Raw genomic sequence first — 10,487 nt, 5'->3', positions numbered from 1 at the left:
CGTTTTAACGGATGGCTGGGAAAGCCACACGCTGACGCAAAGTTTGCTCCTCTGTGTCACATCTGGAGTAAAGTTTTTAACGGCAAACCATCTTAAACAATGATGTAATGGAGCTGGCATGTCTCTTTACTACTCGCAAGTATATAGACGACGCGGAACCCAATTTCAGCCGCTCACCCTATTCCCTGGAACAAAAAGTATAGCCAGAGTTTGTGGTATGTCTGTAGAATGGATTGACCTCTACCCAGAACAGAATGCTATACTGGTTAAGCTGACATTTTACATTTGTGGAGAGATGGCGGACAAATTCCATCGCAAGAGTCTGTCTGTCCGTCCGTCTGTCTTCTAGATAGAGACGGGCCTATTTAAATGTAGAGTTGTCAGGGTAAGAAATGCGTACAATGCCTGTGGCTGGCTCATCATGTGAAATTAATTGATCATTTGAAATATCAGCCAAGTAAACACTGAAAAGGTCAATCACGTTACATAAGTTACACACATGCATGTGTGTGTGAGAGAGAGTGCGAGAGAGATATGATGGAGAGCGACAGAGGCTCTGAGACAGTGGTTCTCAACCTGTGGGTTGGGACCCCCAGGATTTTGGAGGGGTCCCCAGATGACAGTGAAGTTATAATTTAAGGCCTTTTGAGACCTTTTTAATATCTAGAGAAAACACCATTACTGCATCAAAGGTAATGAACAAACTGTACTATAAAACTGGCCAAACATTGGCCAAATGATCATAATATAAGAAAGAGGCAACATATTGTGAAAATAGCCAATCTACTAGCTTGTTGTGATCCTTTAGATCGTCTCTTTTCACAATATTTATTCACAATAAATTTACAGCGTCAAACTAAATGTAATGCTTGTCAGTTCAAATATGGTTATTTTGGTGGCGTCCCCACTCCCCAGTTCAAATATGATTATTTGGGGGGGAGGTCGCGACCTGAAAAGGTTGAGAACCACTGGTCCAAGGGTGTGCGTGCGTTAAGACCGCTATTCTGTACAGTCAGTTCCCCTTTGGTACAGTTAACAGTACGTGTGTGTGTGCATGTGTGCGGCGGCTCCCACGAGACGGTGGTTTGAGGAGGCTGGAGGAGTGCGTGGCCGTGGCCCACAGCTGTTATTCAGCTCAGTGCTGTGGGAGGTCAGAGGGTGAAGGGCTAGACTTTTAACCGTCCACTCCCCTTCCCTTCCCTTCCTCTCTCTCTCTCTCTCTCTCTCCCCCCCCTCCCTCTTATCTATCTCTCTATCTCCCTCTCTCTCTCTCTCTCTCTCTCTCCCTCTCTCTCTCTCTCTCTCTCTCTCTCGCCTACAGGGGCACAGCATGAGAGGAAGGGAGGAACGAAAGGGAGGGAGCACCCGTCACTCTCAAATAACGCCCACGCCACTTTGGCTTTGAACTCTCTTCCTGTATCTCTCTTCCCTTTGAGTGTGTGTGTGTGTGTGTGTGTGTGTGTGGGTGTGTGCCGTGTTCATGTATCATTTGGGGGGGTTACTAGTTTCTCTTTTTTCACTCCTGTCCTCTCTTATCTCTGTCTTCATCTTTTTCATCCTCTCTCTCTCTCTCTCTCTCTCTCTCTCTCTCTCTCTCTCTCTCTCTCCAAGTGGTGGTGGCTAGCCTAGCGTTTGAGGCTTGCAGCATCTGTTTATTTCCATGAGTGAGATTTTGACTGATGGATCCTAGATGCTGCGGTCGGAGCAAGCCGAGCGCTTATGCAATGAGGTGGTTACAGAAGCACTGGGTGGGGAATTCGACTCTTAAGGGGAATTCTATCTGCGCAATGTGATCGCTGGAGATTGTGGGATTTAGTCTGGGCTGGGAGCTAGGATTTTTGGTGACGGCTCTTTTTGCTTTTGAGAGCTTTGTACGGTCTCTCTGGTCTGATGCGCCCGAGGTTCTTTTCGCTTGCAATGCTTAACGCTTGCAATAACTTTGTTTCCACCATGCACCATGTCCATTAAATTGCCTTTTTATGGGGCAATTACATCCTTAACTGGCTAGCAAGATATGAACTATGGCTACCTGCTGAAAGGTCACCGTAGGTCAAGGTCAGTGCTACTTGCATTCCATCCCGCCGATCCCGACAAAAGCGAGAGCAGAGGCTCTATGTGATCATCTTCCCAGTGATGAAGCACTTAACTGTGGAGGATGTGTTTGGCTAACCTACCGGCAATGACCCTCGTCCTGGAAGCCTGCAGGCAGCACACCGTAGGCCCTGATTTATGAACCGAGCTGGTAAAAGGTCTAAGATGGATTGGACCTCTCCGAGGAAGTCTAGAGGTTCACTGGGGCGATGCCGCTAAGGACAGAGTTTATGTTGCTGTCTTTTCCTTGGCTCCTAATGTTCCTTCAGAGCCTGAAAGAATTTCAAAAGGTGGCTTGAGGGTTTGAAAAACATGGGTGGGATTTGAGGAAGTGTTGAAGGGGAGGGGGAAGCTGAAAAGAACAAGAAATGTAAAAAAAAGAAAAAAGCTCTAGGCATGCTGTCGATTTCTACATTCCTCTTTTTATTCCCAGCTCTTAACAATATTTTTACTTGTGCAGAGTTGGCCACAAATGGCAAAATATAAATACCACAACCAGAGGTATTTATAAAATCACTTCGTCTTGTCACACATTTTTTGACACTTCCCATTCGTTGGGGAAAGTACTTACGGCCCGGGGCACTTTTAACAAATTACTTTTATCTAGCCATCAGATCCGTGCTTTGCACTCGGGGGGCCACTCCCCGACTCCATGGAGGACTGAGCCAGGCAGGGAAGGTAATCTCTGGAAGCACTTCCTCCTCACAGTTCCATGAATTGTCCCCGGAACATTGTTGTGCCAGTTTCCATGGTCGAGGGACGAACGTCCAGGCGCCCCTTGGGTTATGCAATGAGCCGCCATCCATCTCCACCCACCTCCATCCACTGCTCCTCCACGCCACTCTCCATATCTGTCTGCTTCATCATCACAAGGACAGGATCGGATGGAGCAAAGGAGCTCTGGAATGTTCTTGTCGCACGCTGGGGTCCTTGAGGTTATCGGTGTGTGTATCTCTGACTACACTGTTCCATAACCAAAGTGACCCAAGGCAAACTGCTGAAGTCTCTCTCTCTCTCTCTCTCTCTTTCTCTCTCTCTCTCTCTCTCTCTCTCTCTCTCTCTCTCTCTCTCTCTCTCTCTCTCTGCCTCTCTCCCTCCAGCGGTCTCCCTCTCTCTTGGCTTTTTCTCGCCCACTTTATATACTGTAATGTGAGTGTAGGGAAAACTATTTCCGACCGGGCTGGATAATGCTACGCTGTGTGCGTATATACCCTGACAGGGGAATGCCTGGGACTTACTGTGCCAACCAAGAGAGCCCATTGTTTTAGTGCGGGACACATGGGGGCCTAATTGGGAGCCTGGCAGAGTGGTTGGCATCCATGGAGGCCGGATTGTCACCAACCACAGTGGTTTGCACATTCTTTCTGTTGTTGGACAGGCAAGAGGGGCTACGCAGCAGTGTGGAGGATTTAGAATGCTCCCCATTCAGCGCTGGCCAGACCAGGCCCTACTGGTACAATAACTGTATGGAGTTATGATGAAGGGAGATGGACAGTTGGTAAACACAATTGGTGCCTATTGTCGACTTCAGCAGTTCCGGATCGGGACACGGGGGAGTATCCATGGAAAAACGCCCTTCCAATCCGGAGCGCTTGACCAAACACTCCCGGTTGCCTCTTTTTTCAGGGCGTGTGCGTGTGTGTGTGTCACTGTGTGTGTGTGTGCATATCTCACGTCCCTCCAAGCCAAGGGTCCAGCTGCTCCTCCTCATGGAAAAGATGAGCCGTCAACATTTACACAACATGCATATTGCACATGTGCTTTGTTATTGTTGAAACCTGCTTTTGTCCTCAGACAACACGGCAAGCATGTGTGCTGTTTCAGACCATGGCTTCCCTCCATCCTGTGTTGTCTTTAACAAATGGGCCAAGTCCCTGCGTTCTAAGGCCCAGCCGGACACTATAAGCCATGTATCAGGCCCGTGTCCAGTATAGGGTTGGGATCCTTTTAGGACACTATAAGCCATGTATCAGGCCCGTGTCCAGTATAGGGTTGGGATCCTTTTAGGACACTATAAGCCATGTATCAGGCCCGTGTCCAGTATAGGGTTGGGATCCTTTTAGGATTTTAACAATTCCGGTTCCTTGACGATTCACTCTTAACTAGTTCAGTGCCAAACCACTTTCAGATCAACTATCTCACTATGGACTTCCCTGCCAAACGACTTAAATCGACTTTTACTTAGAAAAAAAACAAAAAATATATATATATATTTTTTTTTGATTTTTGATTTTTTTTATATAAAAAATTAAATTACATGGAAGTCTATGGAGATTTATGGCAATATGAGCCAAAAAGCCCATATTTAATTGGCAGGGAGCGAGTTAACGGTCCGGTTAACAGTTCCCTTTAACGATTCCTATGTATTCCTAATACGCCTCACAGGTTCTTAAAGTGAGGACTCTGGGTTACTTGAGGGGGTTCCAAATGGACCCTTACATGTCTGTAACTCTGCAGAGTTATGGTGGTCCTCAGTGGTGTAAAGTAACTAAGTACATTTAAAGTACTGTACTTGAGTACACTTTTGAGGTATTTGTACTTTACTTGGGTATTTCAAATTTCCAATACTTTTACTTCTACTCCACTACATCTCGGATCGAAATATTGTACTTTTACTCCACTACATTCATTTGAAAACTTTAGTTACTAGTTACTTTTCAGATATAAATTATACTATTATAAAACACACAAAGAATGTGAGTACTTTTTCCACCACTGGTGGTCCTTGAAATTAAAATGTAATTGCATAGGCCTATAGCAGATGTGAAGTCCACATAACCAGTGTTGACAGTGTGATACACCAGTTCTGGAAACCAAATTTGATGGAACCGTTTTTTTTACACTTGGTTGCAAGCGATGCGTTGTGAGCTGGAAGAAGGGGGGGGGGGGCTGGAGCTGCAGAGATAACGCTGGCTCTCTGCCAGGAGGAGGGTGATCGGTAATGGACGCCTCCTCCCCTCTCTCTGATCCCTGTGGGCCAGACCTCTGCTCGTCCCTCTCCTCCTATAAGCAGGGGCGTCACAAGGGGGGGGGGGGGAGTGCGACTGTGTTACTAGGGCCCAAGGTGGAGGGGGCCTTAATTATTTTATACTTTAGTTATTAAAAAATAGCAGATATACAAGCTCACAGCGCGGCACCGAGTGCCGTGCTGTGAGCTTATAGATCTGCTATTTTTGAAAAGTCATGACAATGTGTGCAAATCTTTGAATATGTGTATTTTAACTCATTTTTAACTCAAATTTTGCTTCTTGGGGGTCCCTAGAAGTAAATATTTTGAGATGGGGGTCCGTGGCCAATTTTGGAGGTCCGTCACATGAAAAAGTTTGAGCACCACTGACATAGAAACATAGGTTTTTCAAAAAACCTAAGAAGGAATTGAAATATTCAAAGTCTTGCACAAAGTTTCACGATTCAAAAAAATAGCAGCTCTACAAGCTCGCAGCGTGGCACTCGGTGCCGCGCTGTGAGCTTGTATATCTTCTATTTTTCAATAGTTAAAGCACAAAATGTGAGTGAATCCTTGTACCCAGGGCCCAGAATTTGGTGCGACACCCCTGCCTATAAGGGGTCTAATCTACACACTCAGCACCATGTCCAGGACAGGCCTTCCTTATCAGCTGTGTGAGAGTCTGCACGTCAGCCCCAGAGCCATGGCTCCTCTCATTGAACAGACCTGGCTGGCGGGGACACTGCATGCTGTACAGCAGGGTTCCCCAAATAGTTTTCCCCAAGGTCCGAATTATGTCTAGGGTACCAAGCCGAGGGCCACAACATTGCAGGGGGCGACGGTGGCGTTTCCACTACTCCGGCAACAGTTCAGATATCGTCACTCTCGGGCAGAAACCTCGTATCTCCAAGTTTCAAATGTGTATGTTTTTTGGTAAAGCAAAGCCCTGCTTCATCATACAAGATCGTCGCACAAAACTAGTGAAAACAGCAGATCTACAAGCACACAGTTGTGTGCTTGTAGATCGGCTGTTTTCACTAGTTTAGATGATAAATACAAAAGAACGGTTTTGGACATACAAGGATCCCACCTGACAACGACGATATACTATGTTGTTGCTGCTCTTATACCACCATTATTACTGGGGTTGGTGGGGGCCAGACAGTAGCCCGCCGTGGGCCGCAAATGGCCTGAGGAACCCTGCTGTACAGACACACGTGTACGTGCACACGTACACTCACACACAGGCATATGGCATACTCACTTAATAGACACGTGTGTACGTGCACACGTACACACAGGCGTGCACTCGTGGCAGAGGTTCCAGTGGTGGAAGAAGTACTGTAATTTTTTTAAGTAAAAGTATCAATACTACAATGTAGAAAAAGTACCAAAAGTAAAAGTACTCGTTAAGCTGAATGTGCCATTCACAAGTTTGACATCTTTAAGCTCACAACGCGTTGCAAAGCGTCACGTTATGAGCCTGTAGATCACCTAGATCAAAATGTGAAATACTCCTGTAAAGTAAAGTATACCTTGTACTTAAAGTGTTAGTTCACCTATTTTTGACCTAAAGCTGTGTGAAATACTTGCCATTAAAATAGTGGTTACAAATGTATTAATTCATTACCAGAGTCCCGTGGTCAGAGTTCTGGTCAGTTTTAGATGAATATAAAGTAGTTCCGGTAATTTGGCAGGGGCTCATGGCCCAATCATTAAAAATAGATGAATCCACAAAACTAGCGTCATTTGTATTGTTGACCTATTAGACCAACTTTCGTTCAACTTTGACCCCTCTGTCACATGGTACTATTTTTTTGTGTCCAGTATCACTACGCCGCTGCAACGTATTTCCCCAAAACAAGATGCTTTGCAGTCAGCTGATCAGAACGAAACCTCGCTCTATATGGTAGAAATGGGCCAACAATACAAATGACGCTAGTTTTGTGGATTAATCTATTTTCAATGATTGGGCCACGCCAAATGGCCCCCACCCCATTGGAACTACTTAATATTCATTAGAAACTGACCAGAACTCTGACCACGGGACTCTGGTAATCAATTATTTTAACCACTGTTTTTACTCATTCCCTGCTAGGCCCGATAGTCCAGAGAATATTTCAATGTCTCTACCCGTTTTTGATCTTCTTTGTTTTTTTCAAAAAATCTTTAAAAAAATATATTGACCCCAAAAAATGTAGTAGACATGATAGCAATCGCGAAATTGCATGTTTAACCCCCATAGCAACCCCATCTTTCAAACATGGCAGCCATCTTTGTTTACATTTTAGGAAAACATAATAGCTGCTATCTCATGAATGCCTGAACGGATTTCCATTCGGATTTTTTTGTTTGAAAGCTGTGAGCAATGTGGACACACGTGGTGCATGATCTAGTCATGGGTGTGCATGATCCGTGCACTATGAATTACATGGAAGTCTATGGAGACAAATGGCAAATGGGAGTACGAAGGTATTCTTAAAAGACGGGGAATGTGTTAATGGCAAGTATTTCACACAGCTTTATGTCAAAAATAGGTGAACTAACACTTTAAGGACAGCATTTGAGTAAGTGTACTTAGTTACTTTACACCACTGTCTGAGAGGTTCACACTCTCATACTAGTGTGAACCTTCAAACATCTGTTAAGAACCGAGCAGAGTTTGGGACCGTCTCTTCTCTTCCTAAGCGCTGCTTAGGTTTCTTTGGCCCAAATCCATACGCAATGGCGTTTATTCCAGGAAATCATAAAGATACAATCCATGGTTCTGTTATTCTAATCAGGAACTCGCGGCTGCTCATGTTTTTTTTCTATTATTTTTCCAATCAAAGCCTCTGTGATTCATTCCCCCTCAGTGTGTTTTCCTTGAGCGCTACTGCTATAGGCTGCAACGTCCACAATTTCCACTTCTACAGAACCCCGCCCCCCCCCCCCCCCCCCCCCCCCCCACACACACACACACACACACACACACACGCACACACACACACACACACGCACACTCAAACACTCCTCCCTCAGACAATTAATTTCAGATGTCACTTGTAGGTGACTGTAGAATTCCTGAAATACTATTGGCTGTTTTTTTTTCTTCTCATCTTGATTCCAGTAAGTCCAAATGGAATATCTATGCATCAGACAGAACGAGGGAAATGAAATCAAGCGGTCTGAAAAGAACCCTACGCACAACCTCTTCCTGCGCCACAGTGAGGGGCTTGTTAAAACTCTCCATTAAGCCACCATCAGGAGCTGAATTAGAAAGAGAAACAGGAGGGAGATACATAACCCGCTAATTGAACTGATGTTATGCAGAAATCGAATTAAAGTGGACGAATGACTCTCTGAGGCTATATTTGGCTGTGACACACACAACGGGCAGATGTCTGAATCGTGGCTTTTGATGGGGCCTGTCTGTGAGGTGAAGATACTGTACGAGGAGGACAAGCACTTAGCTTGGTGTGTGCTGGGTTCAGGACAGTATGGTTGTGCGGGCGTAAGAACCACAAAGGGAGTCCTTTGTTTTAGCCAGTGCTGTGAGTGGCTTTGCTGGCAGCGACACATAGCTCAGTATTGTATCTGTGGATAGTCGATGGCGCGCTTGTGTGCAACAATCACACCCCCGCAATGTGACATGCAGTCATTCCCCCATCCAGATGTGCTGCTGAGGTTCATGCATTATGAAGTTACTTAGGATGTGAATCTCTACCGTCTTCAGCAAAATGCATGATGGGGTTATTGTTGGTTGATCACTGCAGAATCATAATGAGTGTATTATTGCTATTATCACAGGGACAATGCCCGAGGCCCCCTATTTGTCTCTGCATCCCAAATATAGGGCTGCAGATTTGTGATCAGCGATTATACAGCTCAGTCACTACCAACATAAAAAAAAAAAAAAAAAGAAAAACGCTCAAACCGATCCACGTTCCAAAGTCTTCCACTCTGAGAAGCCTGGTAAATATAGGCCCCCGAGCCGAGTGTGGAGGCATCCATACATAGTATCAACCCAAATTCCTGAAAAACATCTGAAAATCCCTTCAGAGCCTTGGCTGCATGCATCCTTGAAACATCACAACCGTTCTCCTCAAACATCTCCCAGTGCCCGCCACCGGCACAACAACATGCATCGAGGTTATTGTAGAAATGCTAGCAAACATGAACTCATCCCCAGGAGTATTATCCTATATTTTCTCTGCACATTTCTATTCATCTTCGCCTCCACCTCTGATTTCCTTCAAATCAGCGAGAATATAGAGGGGTGCAGAGTGCGGTGGTGGTGGTGGGTGGAGATGAAACACAGATTACCGCTCCCCCCCCCCCCCCCTCCTCCTCCTCTTCCCTTAACTTCCACCTCCCTCATTGGCTCCAATTAAACTGGCCCCTGGTTTTTCCTTGCGTAATAAAAGCCTAATAAAGCCCCCTATCAGCTTCCTGTGCAGGTTGATGCTGTGGCTAATGAAGCTGCTATCAGCTCAACTGAGCCATGCATTGGTCTTATTAGAGCCAGAGGAATGTGAGCAAGGCTCAGTGGATCACAGGGATCACAGCCTCCCAAGCTCATTAGAGAGCATCTGTGGCGCGGCCCACTGACGTGGCTGACTGACTGACTGGCTGTTTCTCCTGACTGACTGACTGACTGACTGACGGATTGACTGGCCTGGCTGACTCACTGTCTGGGTGACTGAATGACTGAATGCAGGCATGTGCACACATAGACATCAAAGGGGGGCTTGAGCCCCTGCCCTTTTTAGCTGTCTGTATAAAGTGCCCTCTCCAGACCATGAATGCAGTTTTTACTATGGTGAAAGAAATGCAAATGCCCTCTTTCCATGCCATACCTGAAGGCAGGATTCAAGAGAATTGCCTTGTCCAAACTCTCTTGAACTTGAATGCAGCATCTTATGCTGAAATAATTGCCCTCTGTGTGTAGAAATCCATGCCGTTACGCCACATCTCCAGTATTCACTTGATAATGCTTAGTTCAGTGTGGTATCAAGCACCAAAAATAGCCCACCTCCAAGTCTGCTATTTCTGATATTTTCACCAAAAGGCCCTTTTAGAAATTTCAGCCCCTGCCTCTCTAACATTATCTGCACGTCCCTGTGCTTGCCTGATTGGATGGATGGATTTTTGGTTGGGAGGGGTTCCTGACTGACAAGGCTAACAGATATCGAAGAGTAGCTGAGGATGAGTTAGTACAAAGGCAGTGCCTTCAAAGCGGGTGGAAGTGATATGCGTTTGTTACAAAATAGGTTAAAAGTTGCTCAGAGATATTCAACACTCGTACTTTAACAGCAACAAAATGTCACTTACATGGCACCCCTCATTTGAACTACATTAGCTAGTCTATAGCCGTGCTGCAGTGGCCAATGGAAAAATAAAAGAGTTGAAAAATAATTATGAGATATGCGTCAGCATCACTTAATGTCTCAGGCTTTCCACTCTCCTT

This window comes from Nannobrachium achirus (genome assembly GCF_963921795.1).
Source record: "Nannobrachium achirus genome assembly, chromosome: 21".
NCBI classification, from domain to species: Eukaryota; Metazoa; Chordata; class Actinopteri; order Myctophiformes; family Myctophidae; genus Nannobrachium; species Nannobrachium achirus.
Note: the sequence above shows the minus strand (reverse complement) of the source record.